The sequence below is a fragment of the Tenrec ecaudatus genome, unplaced genomic scaffold, assembly GCF_050624435.1.
Source record: "Tenrec ecaudatus isolate mTenEca1 unplaced genomic scaffold, mTenEca1.hap1 Scaffold_1546, whole genome shotgun sequence".
NCBI lineage: Eukaryota > Metazoa > Chordata > Mammalia > Afrosoricida > Tenrecidae > Tenrec > Tenrec ecaudatus.
Genome location: NW_027458038.1, coordinates 47,293 through 75,033, shown reverse-complemented (window position 1 = coordinate 75,033; position 27,741 = coordinate 47,293). Strand labels below are relative to the sequence as shown.

Sequence of the window (27,741 nt, the reverse complement as noted above, 5' to 3'; positions counted from 1 at the left end):
CTCTACCTTCGGAGCAATCTGCTGGTGGCAGGCATCCATCTGCCTGGAAACTAGATGGGCTACTCTGTGTCTTGTGCATCCATGTCTTGTAGGCCTTCCAGCGCAGCCTGCAACTCATCATTGCGGTCCTGCAGGTCCTATAAGCAGAGTAGAGATGGCCCTGCAATCCCCATGCTACACAGCAAGGCCCAAGGAACAATGCAGCACCGCAGGGTCTGCAGGATGCCCAGTGGAAAGGAAATTCAATTCCTGACAGCAAACATGTAACATTCAAACTATAAGTTTCCAACTATGCAGTGAGTTAAACATGACAGGGATAATTCAGCTTTCTTAAATCCTACATCGCCTTCTATCACTAGAATCATAGCAGGGGCTAAATTTTTTTTTAAAGTGAAGTGAATGTGGAGGAGAAATGCAGATCACCAACACCTGACTCAACAGGAATGTGTGCAAGTCCACCACAGTGATGGGGTGTGGGCAAGAAAAGCAACTCACTGGTGTCCTTTCTCCAGAGGGTTCTGCAGCTTTGACTGTCAAGGCGTTGCCATCATCTTAAAACAAAATGCCACCCAGCAGAGCAGAAGGGCCACATGGATGGCTGAGGCCCAATGAGGCACATAGAGTGGGGGCTGCAGGACAGACAGGCAATGCTGGGAGGCTGCCCTGAATCTGCACCTGGCTGCAGTGGTCTGTCTGCACAGGAGTTGAGGAAATGCACTGTAAAAAGCACACTTGGTTGCCAGGGTTTAGAGGCGAATCTCCCAAGACACAGCTCTCACTTGTAGATTTAAGGGTAAGAAGGCAAGAAGTGCCTGTCTGTGGGACTATCGTGGTGTGAAGTCTCTTGGCATGGCTCTTCTGTCTAGGTCTTTGTGATTCCCATTGATGATTAGGTGGGACTTTGCAAATAGGGCATGTCTAACACAAAACAGAGTGGACTGGTTCATTTTCGTTGCCACTTCCCTGGCCATAGGGATGTGTTATCTTAGAACAGGAACAGAGAGGAATCCCATGAACTTAAGGGATAAAGAACTACCAGTGGAGAACAAATGAGATCTCTGTCTAAAGACAAGAGGAACCAGAGGCTGTGAAACAGAAATTACTGGACAGACTGAAAGAACAAGGCAAAGTCAGAGGCTGAGGCAAGGAGACACGAGACAGAATTGAAGAGCAACACAGAGACTAAGGACTAGAGAAAGACTTGATTGAGGCGAGATGATACTGTGGACCAATGACTGTATCCTTAGTGTTTTCTGATCTTGGCTTGTAGTAACCCATTAAGTTCTCTAAAAAGCTCCCTTAATTGTGAGTATTGCCTGTGAGCTCTGTGCGACCAGTGCAATGGATTATAGAACACAGCACAAAAGTAGAATGCTGTGGAAGAAACAGTTACTATCAGAAAAGGGTAAAGAATGATGGAGGGTGGAGGCATGCCTGATCTCTATTTCGTGGCAATCAGCCTTGATTGATGGAGCTACGTAGGATTCTTCTCCTTGATGTAGCCAGAGGTCAGCTATGCACTCCATGTGGTTTACTCAGGGACCCTAGATCCCTTCGTGAAGGAATGTGAGGTGTGTGGTCACTTTCCCTTTTGTGCACCTGGGGATGGGGGACTTGGGACTCTTCAGACCTAATGAATACGGCAGCAGTGCTCCCAGGGACTATAGGAGTATGATTCTACCTGGTTTCTCCTTTAGGAAACGTACTCTGGAGGGACACTAGACATTGAACTGTGAAGAAGCCCAAACTGGCCCATCAGGCAGCCACATGGTAAGCGAGCTTTCAGACATTTCTGGTCTAGCCAGTAAGGTGTGTAGCTGAGGCCCTGGCATCATAGGGCAGAGAAGAAACATGTTTGTTATGCTATGTCTGAGTTCTTTCCCACAAAATATAAAATCTATGAGCATATTTAATTGCTATTTTAAGCCATTAAGTGTTGGCGATAATTTCTTATGGAGCCATAGTAACTGGAATAACATGTATGAGTGAGCCACAAATAACTCATGGAAATAGGATTAAAAGGTAAAGGAATTTTCCATGAATTTTTGAAGCCATTTTTCTGTAATTTACAAAGGTAAATTACAGTCTCTTGAGGGGAAAAATATATTAATTTTAAGTGGGAGAGAAAAAAAAGTTCTCACAAAAATCTGTTAAGAAATGGATGGTAGAGACTTCCAGGAAGATGGCGACTGAGTAACACATAGCAGAGGAACTCCACAGAAATCTGTGCAGGAGAGTCACTAAGAGGGAAATTCCACACCGCCAGGTCGCAGAAGGAGCATCAGAAAGATAAGTAGGCAGAGATCCAATAGGTTTTAAGGAGCTGGGTCTTTTGGCTTACCACAATGGAGGCCAGCTAGGGTTTGACCTTAGCCTAAGATGGCCAGACGTACCGCTTTTTAAACATTTTTTCTCGTGTCTATGGTGTTTTTAAAAAGTCCCAATTTTTGGAAAGAATGGACAACAAGTGAGGGTATGTACGGTTTTCGGCTGCCATGTGGCAATTTCACCAGGATATGAGTTTTATCAATGGTGTCCCGCTATACCAATGTTAAAATCTGGTCACCTTACCTTGGCCCGGCCACTGTCTTGGCTGGAGCCAGGATCATTTGTAGCCAACACAGGGGCTTTATCTCAACACAGCGACAGTTTGACACCATCTCAGGGCAGGGATTAAACCCCTCCAGCCCCATGGTCAAGGATCAGGTTCATTTATATTGATGCTTCAGTTTCCCTCTCTTCTCTCTATTCCCCCCTATCCCCCTGTCTCAGTGGGCTGTTTTTTTCCTTCTCTTTTTCTCTTCCCCTTTCTCTCACACAGCACTGCCAACATCCTGACCACTACCCTTAGCCTAGGGCATTAATGCCTGCACTCAACCCTGCTGGGCGAGCTCCTCCCTCTGCAGCATAACCGGAAGCTGGGAAAGCCCACCCACACTCCAACAGGGGATATCCTGCCCAACTTCTTCCCTGGAAAAGCCCACCTGCCGGTCCTCTGTAGTGCTTAAGACATGGCTGGAGAAATTCGGCACCCCTTCTTTTGGGGAAATCCTGCCTGTGTGCCTTGGGGAGCTCCTATCCATCCTCTGTGGTCCCACGTTACTGAGGGAGCTTCCTCCCGCCTGCTGTAGTGCCTCACAGACTAAGAAAGCTTATCAAACACTCACCAGCTTTCCACGGAGCAGTGGGAACCTCTGCCTAACCTATGCAGTGATCTACCTGATCAGGGAAATTCCGCCCACCATTCACGGTGCTCTATACCAAAGCAGGCAACCAACCAGATTTCTGTGACACTCTTGTTGCAGCGGGCACCTTTGCATGCCACCTGTGGCAACCCAAGCCGTCATGGGCCACACCATCATGGATTCTTGTGAGATCACCCAGTAAAGCACCATCCTCGTGGATCCACAACAACCCAACCAGCATCTCCGGAGAGGCCCATCCAACTTGTTGACTAGGGAAAGAGTGAAGCCACAGGAGGATAAAGTGGTTGGCTAATTCCATAGTGAAATTAGCTGTAGCAGTTCGAAGAAGCTTTCCTACGAGTCTCCCAGAGAGAGCCAGTGCTCTTTGACTCCCTGAAAAATGGCACCTGGCTCCTCTAAAACAAACAGCAATCAGGCCCAATGACCTCAACAAAAAAACATGAGAAACAAACTTCAATGGCAGAGATGCCCTGAACTGAACGACATGCATAGAAGAAGCAGATATTTATCTGCCACATAAAGAATTTTTCAGAATACTTCTTGCAGTAATACAGGATATGAGAAAAGCAATACAGAAAAAAGATGAAATGAAAGAGGAGATTAAGTCCATACACCAAAGGGAAATACAAGATATCAGGGAAGAGATAACAAAAACTAGTAGCAGACACGCAGACCTCGAGAATCGACTGGAGGAGGCAGATAATTGCACCAGTGACCTAGAGGACAGCCAAGGAGACTTTAAATGCGAACAAAAATCTAATAAGATCATTAGTGAAGCTGAAGAGAACCTAAAAGCTAGGTCTGATGCTATGAAGTGGAACAACATTAGAATTATTGGATTACCAGAGGAAGACACCACAAAGAAGTCAACTGCAACAGAGAGGAAATTCTTGGAGGAAAACTTCCCGAGCTTAATGAATGCAAACCTGGCAACCATTCAGGAAGCTGAAAGAACACCAGTCAGATTGAAACCCAAGAAGAAATCAAGGCACATCATACTTACTATCCAACTTTGAGGAAAAGGAGAAAATCATGAGAAGAGCTAGGGAAAAACAAGCAATCACATAGTTTCCCAAATAAGAATATGCTCAGACCTATCATGTTTCCCCAAAAGTCAGACATCCCCCCAAAATAAGACCTACTTACAGTTTTGCCTCGGGCTGAAATATAAGGCATCTCCCAAAAATAAGACCTCCCCAAAAATCAGCACCCCCGAAGCTACCGTAACTCTGGACTCTGGATCATAGTGGTGGGCACCACCACGCAGCTCACTATTGGCTGCAGCGCAGTCAGAGCAGACAGGTAGTACGAGGTCTCTTTTAATAAAACAATAAACGTGTACCACATTCTTCTCCATGGAAAATAAGATATCCCCTGAAAATAAGACCTAGTGCATCTTTGGGAGCAAAAATTAATATAAGACACTGTCTTATTTTCGGGGAAACAGGGTATCAGAGAACACTATGAAGAAGAGGAGAGAGTTGTTGAGCAACATTGCAAAAATTGAAGGAAAATAATGCAAACCCAAGAATACTCTACACAGCCAAATTACTGATCAAGATAGATGAAGAAGTGATTGTCTTGTTAGAGAAGGAAAAACTCAAAGAATACATTAGAAGAAACCCAGCCTGGATCCTTGTCGATCCAGTATAGGCAGAAGAACAGCACTCACCAAGCATAAGTAAGAGACTGCCACAGAGAACAACCTCACCCAGAGGGAAACAAAGAGAAAACAGCCCCCAAGATAGCATTGGATTAAGGGTGAAAAGAAGTCAAGAATGAAACACACACACACACACACACACACACACACTACATTAAAAAGAAAGGGAGGTGGGAAAACACCCAACACAAAAGGTGTAAGATGACATCACAGAGTCCACGGATGGAAATAATACCCCTGAATATCTATGAACTAAACTCAGGCATTAAAAGACTGAGGCTAGCAGACTAGTTTAGACTAGTTTAGAAATACAACTAATCAATCTGCTGCCAACAGGAGACACATGTCAAGACTACAAACAAAACTAGGCTGAGAATCAAATGCTGGAGAAAAACATACCAAAGAAACAGCAATTAAAAAAAAACCAAGGGTTGCAATCATAATCTTGGATAAAACTGACCTCAAAGTGCAAACCATAAAAAGAGATGAGGAACGCTATATAATGCTCGAGGGAACAGTAGGCAAAGAACCACTAAGCATTGTAAACATATTCCCCAAATGACAGACCTGCTGAATACGTCAAACAAATGCTTCAAAATATGAAAAAGGAAGTCACAGCCTCAACAATTATAGTAGGTGACTTCAATACACCACTCTCTGAGAAAGAAATATCACAGGGAAAGAAACTCAAGGAGGCCAGAGATCTAAACACTACAATTAGTCAATTTGACCTGATATATATTTACAGAGCTTTTCATGAAAATACAAAATATTTCACATTCTTTTCAAGCCCACATAGCACATATTCGAAGATAGACCACATGCTGGGGCATAAGTCAAATCTGCATAAATTTAAGCACATTGATATCATATAGACTTCTCTCACTGACCACTGTGCCATAAGGCTGGAAATTAGCAAAAGGAAGATGAATAAAACAAGGCAAACAATTGGAGGATGAATAACTCTCTACTGAAAAAGGAGTGTGTACTGGCTCAGATCATAGATGAAATTAGGAAATTTCTAGAAACCAATGAGAATGAGAATAAGACGTACCAAAACTTATGGGACACAGCAAAGGCAGTTATCAGAGGAAGTTTCATAGCAATACATGCACACCTGAGAAAGGAAGAAAGCCATATGATTGATATGCTGGCACAAAATTTACAGCAACTAGGGCTGAGTCAACAGCACAATCGTGCTAATAGCAAAAGAAAAGAAATAATAAAAATCAGGGCTGAGATTTAGGAGAGGGAAAATAAGAAAACTATAGAAAAAATTAATGCTGCTAAAAGTTGGTTCTTTGAAAAGATAAACAGAATCAACATATCGTGGGTAAACCTAACCAAAGAAAGACGGGAACAAATTTCAATAGCAAGAATGAGGGATGAAAGAGGGGACATTACAACAGACTCTAATGAATTCAAAATGATAATTAAAGAGTATTACGAAGGACTGTATTCCAATGAATTCAACAACTTGGAAGACATGGTCAAATTTTGAAAAACAATCCCTCCCTCGAATTTCCCAGAGGAACATCAAGAATGTCAATAGACCCATAGCAATAGAAGAAATAGACAAGGATATCAAGGGATTACCAACCCCAAATTCCCTGGACCAGATGGCTTCACAGGACAATTCTACCAAGCATTTAGGGAAGAAATGACACCAATCCTACACAAAATCTTCCAGAACATAGAAAAGACGGCAACCTCTTGAAGCAAGTATAAATATGATACCCAAACAGGGCAGGAATCCTACAAGAATTGAGAACTACAGACCAATATTCTTAATGAACACAGATGCAAAAATTGTTAACAAAATACTTGCCAATAGAATACAAATGTATATAAAACGAATACCATATATACTTGAATATAAGCCGACCTGAGTATAAGCCTAGGTACCTAGTTATTACCTGGGAAACTAGAAAAACTGATGACTTGAGTATAAGCCTAGGGTGGGAAATGCAGGATGTGAACTAACACAGAGACCAGAGGGGAGAGACGGAGCGCAGCCACGGACACATCCTGACCAGTTCAGCTGCCAGCGTAAGTGAATCACTATGGGTGCTTCTGCAAATTGGAGCCTTCCACGTCATAGGATGGCTCTGATTGGTTAGATGTGAGTAACAAACATTCAAAGCCCTGCAGTATCAGTGGGGCTTTGAATGAACAGCGGAGGAACGACAATCACCTGTGAGATATTACACCTCGTATAAGTTAAACCCCAGTTTTTCAGCACATTTTTTGTGCTGAAAAATTCAGCTTATACACGAGTATATATGGTAATTCACCATGACCAAGCAAGATTCATACCAGGGATAGTTCAACATACGAAAGACCATTAGTATCATGTGCCACATTGACATGAAAAACTCTAAGAACCACATGATAATATTGATAGATGTGGAAAAAGCATTCGACAACATCCAACACCAATTCCTTTTTAAGACACGTCAGGAGATAGGAATGGAAGGACAATTCCTCAAGACCATACAAGCTATATATGAAGAACCAACAGCCAACATGGTAGTCAATGCAGAAAAGAGGAACACAATTCCACAGAAAAAGGGTCCAGACAAGGATGCCCCTTGTCCCCACTCTTATTTAACATCGTACTGGAGGTTTTAGCTCGCAGCATAAGGCAAAGGAGAGACATCAAAGGTATTCGTCTGGGGAAGGAAGAGGTAAAACTATCGTTATATGTAGATGACATGATTTTATAAATGGAAAATCCCAAAAGATCCAAAAGGGGCAGAGTGGCAGGATACAAGATCAACAAACAGAAGTCCACTGGACTGCTGTACATATCAGCTAAAATAACAGAAGAGGAGGTCAAAAAGGTGGTACCCATCACAATAGCCAAGCACAAATTAAAATATCTAGGGAAATAGCAGACTAAAAGAACAAAAGATTTATATGAGGAAAACTATGGAACACTATTACAAGAAACCAAGAGTGATTCAACAAATGGGAGAATATCCCATTTTTGTCGATCAGAAGACTCAATATAGTAAAGATGTCAGTTCTCTCCTAGGCACTATATAACTTTAATGCAATCCTGAGAGAATTACCCTCATCTTTCTTGAAAGAAATGGAAAAACTGATTACCAAATTCATATGGAGAGGGAAGAAGCCCAGAATTAGCAGAGACTCCCTAAGAAGGACACAGTGGGAGGGCTTGCTTTACCTGACTTTAGCATATATTATAATGCCATCATGGTCAAAACTGGGAGGTATTGGTATAATGACAGATACTTAGACTACTGGAAAAGAACTGAAAACCCAGAAATAAAATCATCAGCATACAGACAACTCACTTTTGATAAAGCCCCCAAAATATCAAAAGCAGGTACCCTCTTTAACAAGCGGTGTTGGAAAAAATGGATATCTACCTGCAGAAAAATGAAGCATGACCCTTATCTGACTCCATGCACAAGAATAAACTCAAGGTAAATCACAGACCTTGAGGTAAAACTGCAAACTATTAGGTCCATCAATAAGGGAACTGGGACCAATCTGAGAATTTTGGCACTGGGAATACATGGGATAGCAGAAACAGGGAAGGACACAAATGCACATGAGTCACAAATTGACATGTGGGATACACTGAAGATAAAACATCTGTGTACATCAAAATAATTCACCAAGAGAGTAATAAGAGAGCCCACGGACTGGGAAAACATCTTTAGCCTGACACATCAGACAAAGGCCTTATTACTAAAATCTACAATACTCTGCTAGTTTCCAAAGAGAAAAAAACTAATTGCCCACCGAGGAGGTGGGCAAAGGACCTGAACAGCAGTTCCACAAGGGTACAAATCCGAATGCAAGGAGTTGGAAACAACCCAAATTTCCACCAACAAATGATTGGATTAAAAAACAGTGGTATATACATACAATGGATTACTACACATCACTAAAAAGCAGTGATGACAAATACTAAGAGGACGCCTGGCCCTCCCACCAGAAGAACTTATTTCAAAAGACGGCATTGAATCTGCAGCTCCAGGAGAGGGACATATCTGATGGGAGCACATGGGTGATGATGAAGGGGGAGGAGGAGAAAGTGGAGCACATCCTGGCCCACCAGGTCTTGAGGACGATTATCCCGATTAGAGCAGCCAGTCCACAGAGAGGACCACATGGCCAGCCCCACTATGAGACATGACGTCCCTCACTGACCCATAGCTCTACCGGGGACAACACTGGAGACACAGTGTGGGAACTACGCCTGATCTGATCCTGCCACACCGAGGCAAAACACTAAGGGGGTGCAACAGAATAGCAAGGGAATGGAATGGCGAGGTCCTCAGGGAATGATGAAGGTGGACTTTGGGGCTAGGGTGTGGTACCCCAATTGATTGAACTGGAAAACACTCCTAAAGGCCAACACACAATCCTTGAACTAACTACAAACTTTTCTTTCTTGTGCTTTTTTTTGTCATTGATTTATTGTTGTTGGTTGGTTGTATATTGTTCCTTGGTATTTTTATGTCTTGTTTTTGTGCATGTTATTATCTCCGCTGGTCTTTCTAAATAAGATAGGCTGGATGAACAATCTGGAGGATAAAACAACAGGACCGACAGTTCAGGAGGGACATAGGAGAGGTGGGGGAAAAGGTAGTGGTGTTAACAAACCCAGGGACAAGGGAACAAGTGATCTAAATCAGTGGTGAGGAGGGGCTGGGAGGCCTGGTAGGGCATGATCAAGGGTAATGTAACAAAGAGGATTTGCTGAAACCCTGGTCGGGACTGAGCATGATAGTGGGACAGAAGGAAAGTCAAGGGAAATAGAGGAAAGAGCTAGGAGACAAAGGGCATTTATAGAGGTTTAGATAAAGACATGTATATATGCAAATATATTTATATATGAGGATGGGTAAATAGATCTATGTGCATATATTTATACGTTTAGTATTAAGGTAGCAGAAGGACATTGGGCCTCCACTCAAGTACTCCCTTAATGCAAGAATACTTTCTTCTATTAAATTGACATTCTGTGATGCTGACCTTTTCAACGCAACTGCTGAAGACAAAGCGGGTGCATAAGCAAATGTGGTGAATAAAGCTGATGGTGCCCGGCTATCAAAAGATATAACGTCTGGGGTCTTAAAGGATTGAAGATAAACAAGTGGTCATCTAGCTCTGAAGCAACAAAGCCCACATGGAAGACGCACACCAGCTTGTGTGATCACAAGGTGCCAAAGGGATCAGTTATCAGGCATCAAAGAACAAAAAATCATAACATTTTGTGCTTGCCTCCATGATATGATCGCTGAAGACAAATGGGTGCATAAGCAAATGTGGCAAAGAAAGCTGATGGTGCCCGGATATCAAAAGGTATAGCGTCTGGTGTCTTAAAGGCAAACAAGCAGCCACTTAGCTCAGAAGCAACAAAGCCCACATGGAAGAACCACACCATCCTGTGCGATCACAAGGTGTTGAAGGGATCAGGTATCAGGCATCATCAGAACAAAAAATCTTACCATAGTGAATGAGGTGGGGGGGCGGGGTGCAGATTGGAGATCCAAAACCCATTTGTCAGTCACCGGAATCCCCTTGCAGAGGGGTGTAGGGGAGGAGGCGAGCCAGTCAAGGTGTGATGTAGCAACAATGAAAAATACAACTTTCCTCTAGTTCCTAAATGCTTCATCCTCCTGCACTATCATGATCTGATTTCTACCTTGCAAGTCTGGCTAGACCAGAGGATGTACACTGGTGCAGATAGGAACCAGAAACATAGGGAATCCAGGGTGGATGATCTCTTCAGGTCCAGTGGTGAGAGTGGCACTACTAGAAGCGTAGAGGGAGAGTAGGTTGGAAGGGAGGAATCGATTTCAATGATCTGCATTTGACCTTGTTACTAGGGGGTGGACAACAGAAAAGTGGGTGAAGGGAGATGTCGGACAAGGCAAGATATGACAAAATAATAATTTATAAATTATCCAGGGTTCATGAGGGAGGGGGAAGCGGGGATGGAGGGGACAAAATGAGGACCTGATGCCAAGGGCTTAAGTGGAGAGGAAATGTTTTGAGAATGATGAGGGCAATGAATGTACAAATGTGCTCTACACAACTGATGTATGTATGAATTGTGATAAGAGTTGTGTGAACTCCTAATAAAACAATTAGGCCTCCACTTACTCAATGCAAGAACACTTTGTTCTATTAAATTGGCATTCCAGGATGCATACATTCCCGACATGATTGCTGAAGAAAAATGTGTGCATAAGCAAATGTGGTGAAGAAGGCTGATGGTACGTGGCTATCAAAGCGTCTGGGATCTTAAAGCGTTGAAGATAAACAAGCGGCCATCTAGCTGAGAAGCATCAAAGCCAACATGGAAGAAGCACACAGCCTGTCTGACCACAAGGTGCAGAAGGGACTGGTTATCAGACATGAAAGAACTAAAAATCATATCAATGGGTGCCCACCTCCCTGATACGATCAATGAAGACAAACGTGTGTGTAAGCAAATGTAGTGAAGAAAAGTGATGGTGCCCAGCTATCAAAAGATATAGCGTCTGTGTTCTTAAAGGTTCTAAGATAAACAAGTGGCCATCTAGCTCAAAAGCAATAAAGCCCACATGGAAGAAACACACCAGCCTGTGTGACCACGAGCTGTCGAAGGGATCAGGTTTCAAGCATCAAGGAACAAAAGATCATATCATTGAAAATGTGGGTGAGTGCAGAGTGGAGACTCAAAGCCCATTGGTAGCCAATCGGACACCCCTTAGTGAAGGGTTGTGGGGAAGAGATGAACCAGTCAGAGTGCAGGGTAGCAGCGATGAAACATATAACTTTCCTCTAGTTCTTAAATACTTCCTCTCCTCCACTATCATGATCCCAATTCTACCTTACAAATCTGGCTAGACCAGAGGATGTACATTGGTACAGATAGCAACTGGAAACACAGGGAATCCAGGACAGATGACTCATTCAGGACCAGTGGTGAGAGTGGCGATGCCTGGAGGATGGAGAGAATGTGGGGTGGATAGGGGGAACTGATTACAAGAATCTACATATAGTCTCCTCCCTGGGGGAGGGACAGTTGAGAAGAAGGCGGTGGGAGACATCGGACAGTGTAGTATATGACAAAATAATCATAATTTATTAATGATGAAGGGTTCATGAGGTAGGGGACAGTGGGGAGGGAGGGGGAAAATAAGCAGCAGATATTAAGGGCTCAAATAGAAGGCAAATGTTTTGAGGATGATGATGGCAACAAATGTACATATGTTCTTGACACAATGGATCAAGAATATATTGTGATAAGAATTCTATGAGCCCCCAATAAAATGATTAAAAAAATAAGAAAAAAAGTAATGATGAATGCATGAAGCACATTGGAAAGAATTGGAGGAAATTATACTAAGCGAAGTAAGCCAAGCAGAAAATGAGAAGTACTATATGAGTCTGATGAGGAAAGCTTAAAAAAAAAAAGTGCAAAACGGGCTTAGGGAAAAAACTATTGTATATAAACATTCCTGGGTTCAGGTTCAGGGAGTATGGCAGGGACCAGACCAAATCCAGGAATACATATGGTAGACAACTAAAAAGGAAGGGGAAAGAGAGAAAAAACAAAAACAAATGAGTAGTTGGGGAACAGGGCACTAACTCCCCCAAGGGGAGTGTATTATTCATATCTTCTCAGGGAAAGAGGGACCAGACTACAAAGCGGTGCTCTAAGATGTGAATGCAACATACTGGCATGAAGCAGGGAACCAGTAGAGGGGTCTGAGAGACAGGCCCCAATCCCAACTATGTGGACAACAACCCCTGCCCCCTGAAGAATTTACCTTAGGGGCAGCACTGAAGCTACAGCTCAGGGAGAGGGACATGTCTGATCAGAGCACACAGGAGCAAATGAGGGGGGAGGAAGAGAGAGTGGAGCACATCCTGGCCCACCAAGACTTGAAGATGATATCCCTGCTCAGAGCAGCCAATAGCTAGAGAGGGCCATATGGTCAACCCCACTATGAGACATGACATCCCTCACTGGCCCATAGCCCTATAGGGGACAACACTGGATACACAGTGAGGGAATTATGCCTGATCAGACCCCACCACACCGAGGCAAAACACTAAAGGCGTGCAACAGAACAGCAAGGGGAGCAGAGCAAGGACGTCTCGAGGGAATACCAAAAATAGACTTTGGGGCCATGGTGTGGCACTCCATCAGACTCCACCAGAAAACACTCCTAAATGTCAATAGACCTTGAACTATTTTCTTGTTTGTTGCTTTGTTTTGCTCTGTCTTGGTTTGTGCATAGTATTATCTCTGCAGGTCTGTCTAGATAAAAGAGTCTGGATAAACAATCTGGAGGAGAAAACAACAGGACCGAAGGTTCCAGGGGACATAGTAGAGGGAGAGGTGGGGGAAAGGAAGTGGTGTTAATAAATCCCAGGGACAATGGAATAACAAGTGATCCAAAATCAGTGATGAGGAGGGTGTAAAAGGCCTGGTAGGGCTTGTTCAAGGGTAATGTAACTGAGAGGAATTACTGAAACCCAAATGAAGGCTGAGCATGATAGTGGGACAAGATAAAAGTAAAAGGAAATAGAGGAAAGAACTAGAAGGCAAAGGACATTTATAGAGGTCTAAATACAGGCATGTACATATGCAAACATATTTATATATGACAATGGGGAAATAATCGATCTATGTGCATATATTTATAGTATTAACGTAGCAGATGGACATTGGGCCTCTACTCAAGTACTCCCTCAATGCAAGAACACTTGTTCTATTAAACTGGCATTCCATAAGGCTCACCTTCCCAACACGATCGCTGAAGACAACACAGGTGCGTAAGCAAATGTGGTGAAGAAAGCTGGTAGTGCCTGGCTATCAAAAGATATAGCACCTAGGGTCTTAATGGCTTAAAAATAAAGAGGCCATTTAGCTGAGAAGCAATAAATCCCACATGGAAGAAGCACACTACCCTGTGTGATCATGAGATGTTGATGGGTTCAGGTATCAGGCATCAAAGAACAAAAATATTATTATCACTGTGAATGAGGGGCAGTGCAGAGTGGGGATCCAAAGCCCATCTGTAGGCAAGTGGCGATCCCCTCACAGAAGGGTCGCAGGGAGGAGATGAGCAAGTCAAGGTGCTGTGTAGCAATGATGAAACATACAACTTTACTCTAGTTTCAATGCTTCCTCCTCCCCACTATCATCATCCCAATTCTACCTTACAAATCCAGCTAGACCAAAGGATGTATACTGGTACACACAGGAACTGGAAACAGAGGCAATCCAGGACAGATGACCCTCTCAGGACCAGTGGTGAGAGCGGCGAAACAGGGAGGGTGGAGGGACGGAGGGGTAGAAAGCAGGAACTGATCACAAGGATCTACATATAACCACCCCCTGGGGGACAGACAACAGAAATGTGGGTGAAGGAAGATGCTGGACAGTGTAAGACATGGCAAAATAATAATAATTTATAAATTTATCAAGGATTCATGAGGGAGAAGGGTTAGGAGGGAGGGGAAAAAGGAGGAGCTGATACCAAGGGCTCAAGCAGAAAGAAATATTTTGAGAATGATGATGGCAAGAAATGTACAAATGTGCTTGACACAATGGATGTACGTATGGATTGTGATAAATGTTGTACGAGCCCTCAGTAAAATGATTAAAAAAATAAAAAGCAATGGATGGTAATTAAAATAGGAAAAATCCCACAAAGAATGGTGTCTTGCTAGGCACCCGGTTGAGTAGTACTACCAATCCCATGGGTGTCAGGGTAGAACTGTGCTTCACAGGGTTTTCGATGGTGATTTTTCAGAAGTAGATCACCAGGTCTTTCTTTCAATATCCCTTTCAATGTGGGTGGACTCAAACTGCCAGCCTCGCAGTCGGCAGTGGGATGCGTCAACTGTGTGCACTTGCAGCTCATTTCCCTTTCCACTGGGCAGCACGGATCTTGGAAGCAGCATCCACAGTCATATTTATCTGGTGGCCTGCTTCTTGTGTGGTTCTTCTTATATTCCAAATAGGTATTCTGAAAATGTCCACTGCTGATAACAAGTTGATTCTGACTCACAACGACCATATAGGGCAGAGAACTACTTCTTTCGGTTTTTGAGGTGGAAAATCTTTACAGGAACAGACGGCTTCATCTCGCTCCCACAGACTGGCTGATGGGTTTGAACGACTGACCTAGATTTTAACAGCACCCAAACATAGCCACTAAGTACCACTAGGACTCCTTTAGACACATCCCTACCACTCAGCAGTGTGAGAAAGCTGATGCCTGATATACAACGAGTCGAAGTCTCTCTGTCTTGAGATTTAGTAACACAAAACCTAGGAGCATAGTCCATTACAACTGGTAGAGATGTGTGGAGCCTGAGCTGGAGCAGCAGGGCCTTAGCACGTCTACTTGGTGGCTCTCTGGAAGGATGGAAGTCAGACTACTGTTTTTAAGTTATCACTTGCTTAAGTGGGTGGCTGTGGATGTTGAAGGTGATAAGGAATCTGGGGAAAGTCTTGTGAAGTAGCAAGTCCACTAAGGTCTATCACAGCATTAAGAACAAAGGACTCTGGGTTTCTTACAGAGGCCACAGAAAGCCATTATGGTGTCCAGCAAAATACACAGCAGAAAAAAGTATCAAACCAAAGATAGCGGGTTACCATCTTATATTTCCTTTTATCAAAGGCAGCCTCACCAGGAAAATCAAGATGGACAGTTGGGAAAAAAAAGAAAAAGCTGAAATGATGCTTAAAGAGAAAGAACATTTGATAAATCCATTGTAGTGTCCACAATAGCAGTAAAAACTGCCACTGAAAGCGATCTGACTAAAATCTTATATTTGCCAAGGGCAGCCTCATCGAGAAAACAAAGATTACCAGCTGAGAGAAAGAGAAAGTTAAAATGATAGCTAAATTGGAGGAAAATTCAGCGACAAAGGGAAGAAGCATGGTTGTTGTGCTTTGCAATATGCATTGTAAATTACAGTGAAACTTTACGCTAAAATTTGGAAAAGAATGGGCGCTACGCAGGGGGAAAGGTCATGCTATTTCTCCTTCTGTAGAATGAGTGTAAGACACTGAGTTCAGCCAACAAGCAAGGATATCCCTGTAGCAATGAGCCCATCTGGTAACCTAATCGACCTCAAGAATCATTCTCTTGTCAAATGAACCGGCAGTCATTGGAGAAATGGCAGATTCTGGGGTAAATGGCAGCAATGTACAAGGTAAATCTGGAGTATCTCAGGAACCACGTAATAAAACAACCAAAACAATGATGGTGCAGTGCAAAAACTTAGCAGATAGGTTGACCTGTCTGGCACAATTTGAACACCAGAAATCTAAGCACAGTAATGAATTATAAACCTTTGGTAATAAATCGGAAATTCTTTAATTCCATAACAACAGGTAAAAACCCACTGCCTTCAAGTTGATTCTGACTGTTCGTGTCCCTATGGGAAGAGTAAAACTGCTCCCCATGGTTTCTTGGTTTCTTTTTTTACCCTAGAGTTCTGAGAGCGTACATGTTTATGGGAGCAATAGCTTGATCTTTCCCCTACAGAGAAAGATGGATGTGAATTGCTGACTTGTGGTTAGCAGTATCACACCAATCTGCACCACCAGGGCTCCTTATACCAATATGTGACACACGCCAACCGATAGATGGCATCGCCCTACTTTAATTAAAAAGGAAACAACAGAAAAGCACTAAGTCAAGGCATTTCTTTGAAACAGGGAAGAAGAGTCCCAAATAACCAGAAGCCTTGGGAATTTGGCAATACCAGACCAGCCCTACATGTACTTAAGGAAGTTTTCTAAATGGAAAGGAAAGAACATTAATCAAACACTCAAATGTACACAAAGGGGGAGGAAGGAGTCAGACAGAGATCTCAGAAAATAAGTACATATTACGACTACTGGATGTAGGGTGTACATTACTGTCACTGGAGGTTCACCAACAGAAAAAGGAGAGGGAACAGTAAACCAGGAATACTTAATATTTCACATTCATTGTTGATTGCATGCTAAATGTTACTGTAATTGCATGTTGTATAGTATAATATTTGTAGTAACCACTAAGAGAATATGTAAAGAGGAATTAAAGCTCATAACAAAAGATGCTAAATACAAAAATTAACAGGAAAATTGATAAAAAGAGAAACCAGATAAAAGAAACTCAAAACCCAATTAGCTAAAAGAATGAAGAAAATGTAAATAGCCAAAATATTGACACAAAAGGCAGAGTGATAGACTGGATAAAAAACATGATTCATCTTTTGTTACCTACACAAAACACACATTCACATTAGGACACAAACTGACTGAAAATAAAGGATGGAAAAAATGTTCCGTGCAACCAGCACCCAAAAAAAGGAGTGTGGTCATACTGATAAAGGCTATTACATAATAAAAGGGCTAATACTTCAAGAAGATACAACAATTATTAGCATATATTCACCTAACCTGTCCAAAAACATGACACAAACACTAATATCAAAGAAAAAAAATTACAGTGCCGCTATTAATATTTGTAGATTTGAAACCTTCAATTTCAGTTCTCGACAGAACATTTAAAAAGTGAATCAATAAGGACATTAAGAACATAAAGAAAATCATAAGCCAATTTAACTTAGAACACTCCATCCATCATCAGCAGACATTTTCACAGGATAATTTTTCCAGAACCAACTACAGATTAGGCCACAAATCTCAAGTTTTAAAACATTAAAATCATACAAAGCATACTTTCTGACCATAATGGTATGAAGTAAGAAATCAATCACAGGAAGAATAAAAATGAATAATTATTATTATACCAAAATTAAATATTGTACGACTAGAAAACAATTTCTCTATGTAAAAAATTAAAAGTGAAATAAAAATATACTTGGTATCAAATATAAAGGAAAGCACAACATACCAAATCCTTTGGGACACAGCACAAACCATTCTCAGAGGGAAATTCATAGCAATACATGCCCATATTTAAAAAGATGGATGAAAATCAATTGTTTAAATGAAAACTTGAACAAAAAGGAAAGGAAGAGCAAGAGGCCAAAGATACTAGCTGAAATGAATAATAAATACCAGTGAGAAAGAAATGCAATAGAATACAGTTAAACAACAGAAAAAAATCAATCAAACCAGAAGTTGGTTCTTTGAAAAGGATCACTGAAACAAACTACTGGATATACTGGGGGGGGGGGGGGGTGGAGGGCAAATAATCAAAAGAAATGAATCTGGAGACAACACAACATATTCATTGAATAAAGAATCATAACACTATGAAAAAGAACTGCAACAGATTTGAAAGTGCAGATGAATGGGACAAATTCCTGAAAATATACGACATACCTAAACTAATATGAATAGAAATAGGTTTAAGCAGAGTAATTATGAAATAAGCAATTCAGAATGTGATTAACCCCTTGCTCCACCCCTTCAAAAAAGGCCAAAAATATATATAAAAAGAAAATCAATGGCAAGATGGCTTCACTGGGATATTTCATAAAAAATTCAGAAGTGCTGACACCAGTTCTATAGAAACTTTTAAAAACATTAAAGAAAGGGGACTAGAACATGTCCAACTGAACACATACACACAGGTAGATCCTTATGTAACAACCAGGATAGACTAGGCCCTAAGAAAAGACAGGTGGCCTGTGATCTCAGACAATGGCTTGAAAGTGAAGTAAAAGGAGGCTTCCATATATCAGAGACTGTGGGAGCAAGCAGAGAAGGGAAGGAAAGAGCAGGTCCACTGAAGAGGCGCCCAGTGGTCTCCTGCTACCCATCTGTAGCTCCATTCTGCACTGCTGGCTACAGCAACCCAGCTCCACTCCTCAAAGACTATCATTGTGAGCAGGGTCCAAAGCTTCACGTGTAATAAGCACGCAGGTCCCATGTGGCTTCCAGCTCTCCAAGCAAGCTGGCCTGCACAGTTCCCGGAGCATAGGTCCCAAAGGACCAGCCTAGGCTATCCCAAGGACAAACTTGGCACCATGATGGTTTTCCTGAAGATTGCCTGTGCTTTGACGGACTATGTTAAGAAGCTCTTGGCCTTAGGGAAGAATACACTCAAGTACAGTGTTCCTCCCCCTCCCAACTTTTCTTAGTACAGCCTTTTACTGCCCAAAGCCTTTTTTCCCTCCCCCGTCCCTCTTCTATTATTCATTTCTGGCACTACTCAACAAAGTCATCGACTCCCACAAAATCTAGCAGCCCTCCCAACCGTAATACCCGGCCACGATGCTGCAGTGGCAGCAGTCACTCCTGATTCATCAGAAGAAGGATTAACAAATGAACAACACTCAGATCTCAAGGAATTTTCTTAAAAAGAACAGGCTCTGAAACTATCATAAATTGAATTCAGAAAAATGTTGTCATGTACTTTCAACAAAGAGTTTGCGAGAACAATGGTCAGAATAGAAAAGCTAGATATCTTCAACAAAAACCTCTAAAAAGAAATGCAGAAAATATTAAGATAAGAGAATTAGGCAACAATTTAGAAGAACAGAGTAAGAGAATTGAAGAAATGGAAAGCTGAATTGGTGAGTTTGAAGGCATATCTCTTAACTCCAATTTATGAGTGATACAATCAGCTAAAAGAACAAAAGAATCTGAAGAAAACATAAGAATGAAGTGGGATTCTATCCATATAAGAAATTCCGGAATAATACTTCCTTAACAGAACAGAGGAGGAGAAAATAATTCTCCAGGAAGCAGAGAGAACCCAAAACACCACAGATCCCAAAAGAAAACACTGGAACATATTGTCGTTGAAATTTCCAAGACAGAAACAATTAGCAGGCTGAGAACAGCTTGGAAAAATTGTTTTAATTCATTTACAAAAACACTTTTATTGGCATATGACTCACATGTCATACAATAGCTCAATTATATTAAGATAAATTGTAATAATCATTATCACCACAATCAATTTTAGAACATTTTTTCTTTATTGTATTCATGTTATTTCCCCCAACCTCCCCTGCCATAGCCCCCAAAACCATTGTCTATATAGATTTAGTTATCCTGGATTTCATATACAGAAAAATGTATTTTTAAAAGCCTAACAACAATAACAAAGAAAACAGATTAAAAAAGCTCTAGAAAAGAAAGCAGAGGTTAAAAGAACTGGAATATATTTAAAATGAGTCAAAAGGGAGATGTATAAATTTTAACTTAAATACATCTGTAATAACCAATTTTACAATGTTATCTGTCTGATAACAGGGCTGTTCACATCCCATGGCTCTGGTCAGAGAGGATTCCCCAGAGCTTGCAAATGTTATCCACAACCTTAAAACCAGGTGTTCATAATTGAAGCTGATATCATTCCCTCCTTCAGATTTGAATTTCATGAGTTAAAATCCTAGGATGTTACAGGCTGGTGTGCTTCTTCCACATGGACTTAGTTGATCCCTCACTTAGATGGCTGTTTAAGACCAGCTTTTAAGACCCCAGAGGCTATTTTTTTCTGATAGGTGGGCACCATCTAGTTTCTTCATTACACTTTCCTATAGCATTCATGTCTTGAGTGATTTCTTCATGAGGACGAGCATCAAATAAGGCCATTTCATAAGAACTAATTGTACTTAGATTGAGGCTAGAATTAAGTGCAAGCTCAAAATCCATTCACATATTTATGGTTCATCTGGCTCTGGTTCACCTCAGAGATATAATTGTTATTTTCTGTTAGAGAACATTATCAATCATCCCCTTGGGCATAAGGCAATTTTATTGATAGTGTAGTTAATTTAGCCAATGGTATAGAATTTAAAACAAAAATATGTCTTGTAAATTTAAATTTTATGTTTTCTTCCCATTGTCTCTCTTTTGTTGCCTTTAATAGATATTTTTATTAATTTATTTCTATTACCATCCTTTTTGTCTTTTTTCTCATATTTTTCTGTGTTACCAATGTTCTTAGGAACCAAGACACCGCTCCTCTATCTGTCTCTAGGTGGGTCCGCCCACATGCAGATACACCCACATGTGAGTACCGTGAGTGAACATTGTTACCCATGCTGCACCATGCTTTAAGACAAAATTTCATTTATTTGTCAACAGAAATAAATATTTCAAACAAAACAAAACTGTAAACCAATATCCCTTATGAATATAGGGGCAAAATCTCAAAATCCTGGCCAACAGAATCCAACAATCTATCAAAAAGCTAAGCAAAAGAACCACAGCAGGTGAGATTGGTTCCAGGGATGCAAAGATGGTTTGAAATGAGAAAAATAATGAATGTGATCTACCATATAAAAAAGAAAAACAACCACATGAGCATTTCAATTGATTCAGAAAAGGTATTTGATAATATCTAACAGCCATTCTAGATACAAATACTAAAAAATAGGATTCGAAGGGAAATTCTCAATGAAATCAGGGACATATATGAAAAACCAACTGCCAGCATCTTACTCAATAGGGAGAAACTGAAAGCACTCATTCCTCTTTCAGATGGAAATACACAACAATGCTCCTTATTAACACTCTTATTCAACATTGTACTGGAAGTTAGCCAGAGCTATCAGGACACAAAAAGAAGTTTCAAAAATCCAAATGGGCAAAGAAGTAAAACTGTCACTATTTGCAGATGATCTGATTCTATACATAGAATGCACCAAAGGCTCAACAAAAATATTGCTAGAAAATATAAAAAGATTTGGCAACATGGCAGGAAACAAAATTGACATATAATAATCAACAGGATTCTTGCATACTAACAAAGATAACTCCGGAAAAGAAAACAAGGAATCAATACCATTTACAATAACCACATAAAGATGAGTCTCTTTAACAAATGGTGCAGGAAAAATTGGATTTCGACTTGCAGAATAATTAAATAAGACTAATGCCCCACACCCCCACAAAAACATATAATATGGATCAAATATCTAAAAATAAATACCAGAAAATCAATGAGAAAACATGGACAAACTTAAGAGTCCTATTGCAGGGGATACACAAAATGTCAAATATTAATGAAGGATACACACGTAACAGAAGACAAAATTGAAGTCTGGGACTTAAGAAAAGTAAAACAAAAACTTCATCAAAAAAGTAAAAATGTTATCTACAGATTAGGAAAAAGATTTTGGCAATGATATACGTAATTGAAACACTTCAATAAGAAAAAGATGAATAGGTCTGTGTGGCAAGATGGTGATGGAGTAGCATTCCAGAGGGACTCTGCAGAAATCAGTGGAGGAGAGTCACTGAGAGGGAAATATCACTCTTCTGGGTCACAGGCAGAGCATCTTAAAGATGAGCAGACACTAGGTCTTGAAGAGCTGTGGGGTTTGGGCTACTACTGTAGAGGTTGGCTATGGCTTAGCCTTTCCCCTGCCACAGTCTCGGCTGGATCTGAGCTCTCTTGGCCAGCACAAAGGCTTAACTTCAACACAACCACAGCTTACTGCTGCCTTTCAGCAGGGTTTAAACCCCTCCAGCCCCACAGTCAGGTGACTGGGGCTGTTATTTCTCTCTCCCTTCTTCCACAGTCTAATTGGCCTCGGTACCCACCACCTGGTCTTTTTTCTTTCTTGTCTTTCCTTTCACATGTCACTGCTGGGCTCCAGGTCACTGCTCTTTGCCTAGAGCAACTGCATCCATCCTCCACTCAGCTGGGGCAGCTCCTGCCCACTTGCCCTCTGTAGCCTTACAAGCAGCTGGGGAAATCTTGCCTGTCTTCTGCCACACCTCAAATGGGGGAATCTCCCCTTAAAACATCTAGGAGAACTCCCATCAACCCTCCAAAGCCCTGTAAGCAGATGATGGAAATCCCAACCACCCTCCACGGTGCACCATGTGGCTGGGAGGGTCCCTGGGCCCCTCCCCGTCCTCTGTGGTCCCACATGGCTGAGGGAACTTCCTCCTACTTGCTGCCGTGCTTTACACAACTTAAGACAGCTCTGTGTGAGCCCTCTCCAGTGTGCCATACTGCTGTGGGAGCATCTGTGTGACCTATATGGGAGATCTTGCTACTAGAACAATTCCGTCTGTTATCTGCAGTGCTCTACACTAAAGTGGGCACACCCATCAACACTATGTGGCAATCCCGCTGCAGGAAGCACCCCCGCACTTCCCCTGAGGTGTTCCAAGCCGCTGTGGGCCACACCACCATGGCTTCCTGTAAGATCATCCAGTGCAGTGTCATCCTCCCCAGTCCACAATCACCCAACCAGAGTCCCATGAGAGGACCATCCAACGTAACCTCTAAATAACAGGATACGGGTTGGCTAGGTAAGGAGTAAAACCACAGGAGGAAAAAGTGGTAGCCTGACCTAGTACATTTAGCTGCAGGCAGTTCAATGACGCACTCCAATGAGTTTTCCAAAGTAGGAGACCAGTGCTTGTTGACTTTCTGAAAAATGGCACCAGGCTCTTCTAAAACAACACAACACAAACAGCAACCAGCCACAAAAACCTCAATGAAAAAACAGGAGAAACAAAAGGCAATGCCAGAAGTCCTGAACATAATGACATGTATAGTAGAAGCAGACATTGATCTGCAAACAGAAAGCAATCTTCAGGATTTCTGCTTGGAGTTATACAGAATATGAGGGAAGCAATATAAAAAAAGGATGAAATGATAGAGGAGATAAAGGCCACGCACCAAAGGGAAATAAAAGACCTCAGGGACAAGATAACCAAATCCAGTAGTGAATTCACAGACTTCTCCAAAAGACTTGATGAGGCAGAGAATTGCACCAGTGGCCTAGAGGATAAACAGGCAGACTTCAGCAAATGGGAAAGGCAGTTAGCCAAGATAATCAAAGAAACTGAAGAAAAGCTGAGAGCCATGTTTGATGCTATGAAGAACAACATCTGAATAATTGAACTACCTGAACAAGGCACAACAAAAGAGTCAATGGCATAATAAATAGTGTAGAAATTCTTAGGGGAAAACTTCTCCAGATTAATAAATGAAAACTAGGCAACTATTCAGGAGGCCAAAATAACACCAGCTGGACTGAATTCCCAAGAAGAAATCACCAAGGCATATAACAGCTATTCTATCCAACTTAGAGGAAAAGGACAGCCTCATAAGAGCAGCAAGGGAAAATAGAAACAGTTACCTATAAAGGAACTCAAACAAGAGTCTGTTGAGACCAATCAGCGGACACTGTGAAGAGGAGAAATTGAAGAAAATAACACAAACCCAAGAATACTCTATCCAGCCAAATTATCAAGATAGATGGAGAAGTTAGAGTCTTCCCAGACAGGAAAAACTCAAAGACTACGATAAAAGAAACTAGCCCTACAAAAGATCCTTATCTAACCGGTATGGGCAGAAAAACATCACTCACCAAACAAAAACAAGAGACTGCCACATAAAACAACTCCACCCAGATGTAAACAAAGAGTAAACAGCCCCCAAGATAACAGTGGCAAAGAAAGGCAGAATGAACCACACACAAATGCACAACACACTGATAAGAAAGGGAGGTAGGAAAACATTCAACACAAAAGGTACAAGATGACATCACAGAGTCCACAGCTGGATATAATAACCCTGAATAACAATGGACAGAACTCAGCCAATAAAAGGCAGAGGTTAGCAGCCTGACTTAGAAAACACAACCCCTTGGGCTGCTACCTATAGGATACACATCTTATGATTACAGACAAAAATAGGCTGAGAATCAAAGGCTGGAGAAAAATATACCAAGAAAACGGCCATTCAAAAAAAAGCAAAGGTTGCAATCCTAACCTCAGATTGTAAAAATAGTTCCCAAGGTACAAGCCATAACAAGACATAAGGGGTAGGGGCACTATATAATGTTCAAGGGAACAGTAGATGAAGAACCAGTGAACATAATAAATATATTCATGTTCAACGCGATGTCCACAAAATTTATCAAACACTCCAAAAGATGATAAAAGAAATCACAGGCTAACAATTATAGTAGGTGACCTTAATACACCATTCTCTGAGAAAGATCACAAGGAAAGAAGCTTAACAAGGAGGCAACAGATCTAAACATTATGATTAAATGACTTGACCTGATAGATATTTTCAGAACGCTCCACCAAAATGCAAAAACACCCTCATATTCTTTTTAAGCCCCCCATGGCACATACTCAAAGATAGACCACATGCTGGGACATAAGTTGAATCTGTGTAAATTCAAACATAAAGAGACCATACCGACTTCTCTCTCCGACCACTATAACATAAGGCTGAAAATCGACAGAAGGATGATGAAGAAAACAAGGGAAAAAATTGTAAGAAAAATAACTCTCTTTTGCAAAAGGAGTGGTTACTGGCTCAGAAAGATATGAAATTAGAAAATTTCTAGAAACCAATGAGAATACAGTTACCAAAACCTTTGAGACAGCAAAGGCCGCTATCAGAGAAAGTCTGATAGTAATATGTAAGCACATGAAAAAGAAAGAGACGTATGATTGATGTGCTGACACAAAACTTACACCAATTAGAGCAGTCAGCAGAATAATCCTACAAATTGCAAAAGAAAAATAAAAAGTGCTGAGATTCATGAAAGGGAAAACAAGAAAATTATGGAAAAAAGAAATGCAGCTAAAAGCTGGTTCTTTGAAAGGATTAACAGAATCAAAAGACCATGGAAAACCTAACCAAAGAAAGGAAGGAACAAATTTCAATAGCAAGGATGAGGAATGAAACAAGGGACATTACAATGAACCCTAATAAAATCAAAAGGGTAATTGCACAGTACTATGAAGGACTGTACTCCAATGAGTTCAACAGCTTCTCACTCCCCGCTATCACGACCTCAGTGCCGCTTCCCAATCTAGACTAGACGGGAGCATGCGCATAGGCATAGGCAAGAGATAAAACTCACGACACATGGAACCAGGAACAGGAATGGGAATAGAGACAACAAAAGGGTAGGGGGAAGGGGGCGAAGTGGGGAGAGAGGAGACACCAATAGCAATGAATAGCATATAATCCCGTACCCCCAGTCAGGGGGGAGAACAACAGAAACTAGAAGGGAAGGGAGATGGAGGTCGGAGTAAGATTTGAAAATAATTAACAATCTACAATGTATCAAGGGGCCACGAGGATTGGGGTTGGGGGAGGAGAAGGGAGAGAAAAAAAGAGGAGCTGATCCCAAGGGCTCCATGGAAAGTAAATGTCTATAAAAGAAAGACAGAATATATGTACGGATATGTCAGATACAATTGATGTATAGATTGTAACAAGAGTTGTAAGAGCCCCCAATAAAATGATTAAAAAACACCCACACAACAACTTTGTTTTTAAAGAAAGATATACAGTAGAAGAATAGCAGCCGTCAAGTCTGGAGCACTGGGCCTGGTTTCTTGGGACATTCTTGTGGCTATAACATGAGGCCACTTTTAGATATCAAGTTGACCTTCCACACGCAGCAAGTAGACGTCATCAAATTTGAGGCTTTTCAGCAGAATCAAGGCTAAACGTAGAAGCCCGGTCTCTTCAAGAAGATACTCTCAGTGGTCTCCTCTTTCAACCTCCAAAAGGAGGGCCTGAACATGGCCTGCTCAAACCTCAGCCACTCTCATAGCCATCAGCTAGGTTGAGCTACACAGACACTGGTCACCTACAGTTCTGTCCATTCTAATGGTTGAACACCACCCTCTTAGCAGGTACAATGAGACAAGAAGTAGAGTTCTTTGGACTTTTTTGCACAAGAGGTCTAGAGACCTGCTGATGCAGCCAGAGGGTCATGCTTTTAGAGAAAACCCTAAGTTCCCCATAAGCTTTGACCCTGCCCCAGTGTAGAAATGGTTGGGGAAGAGGATGGGAATGAGCAAAGGTGAAGGTTTGGGTACCAACAACCAAAATGCTGGCATGTAAGACCCAATACAAGATTAATATGTGACTGCTCACAGCAGTCAAAAGAGTGAGTGCAGTAGAGCTGAGGATGGTGAGGGAACCCCCCCGGCCCAGCCCCCCAAACTTCCCTGGCACATACCCTGCACTTGAATTCATACTCCTTCAGGATCGCCATGAACTGTTCTTGAGAGAAGAGTGCAGTGCCATCTGGTTCCAGCTGATGTCAGACCCAGAAAGAAAGCAACAATACAGAGAATGGTAAGGCAGGTCCTCTTGGGCCAGGTTCCTGGGGCCACCTCCTCACTTTCCTTCTGGGAATCTAACTTCTACTTTCCAGTAGCTCTAGAAAAAAGCATCCAGTCTACCTACTTTCAAACTTGTTTAAAAGGTCTTGCCACCAACAGCGTTTTCTTAGGACCCGGAGCCTGTGGTGGCTGGGATGCACTTCTGCCTTGTCTCTGGTGCAACTTCTCCCTTCCCAGCAACGTCCTTAGGGTAGATGACATATGATGGCACCACGCTCTAAGTGCTCCTTTGGCCTCTCTGGCTAATCCCAAGTACTATTAGTGGGTCCTGGCTTTATCAGTACAGAGGCCATACTACGCGGGGTAGCACTAGGTCACAGTGACTTGTCATGAAAAGGGGAAAGAAAAAGATATTATATAGATTTCTCTCCATTACAGGATTTTTGTAAGGAAAAAAACCAAAGTTCTATCACCCAAGTATCATTTTCAAGACATGGCCCACACTACTGACCATGATTCTAGTTGAAAGACTCAGAATAAGCAGAAGCACTTGCCTTGTCCTTCAGCACAAACTCAAGGTCATTCTGCAGTTTCAGCACCAGCTTCTCTGAATCTGACTACTTTTCCACAACTTCAAAGATCTCCTTCTGCAATCGACTGTTTTCCTAAAAGATTCAGGCCAGTGGTTTAATAGCTATATAACGCAAGCAATGACGCAATGGTAAGTTTCTCACCTTTCCATAAGGGAGAGGTGTTACAGGGAGGCAAGCTGCTTTTCCTTGAAAGAGTTCCTGTAGTGGTGGAGGGTGTGAGGGCAGCTGTGTTGAAGTGAAATT

At 41.8% G+C, this 27,741-nt stretch overlaps 1 long non-coding RNA gene across 1 annotated transcript; it reads right to left on the bottom strand.

The window, feature by feature from the left end:
• Positions 1-87: 87 nt before the first annotated feature.
• LOC142436121 (uncharacterized) lies at positions 88-27,522 on the bottom strand. The gene is made up of 3 exons (XR_012781787.1): positions 27,460-27,522; positions 26,800-26,877; positions 88-137 (listed from the first exon to the last, which is right to left on the bottom strand). It is a non-coding gene; the product is annotated as an uncharacterized LOC142436121 (long non-coding RNA).
• Positions 27,523-27,741: the final 219 nt, after the last annotated feature.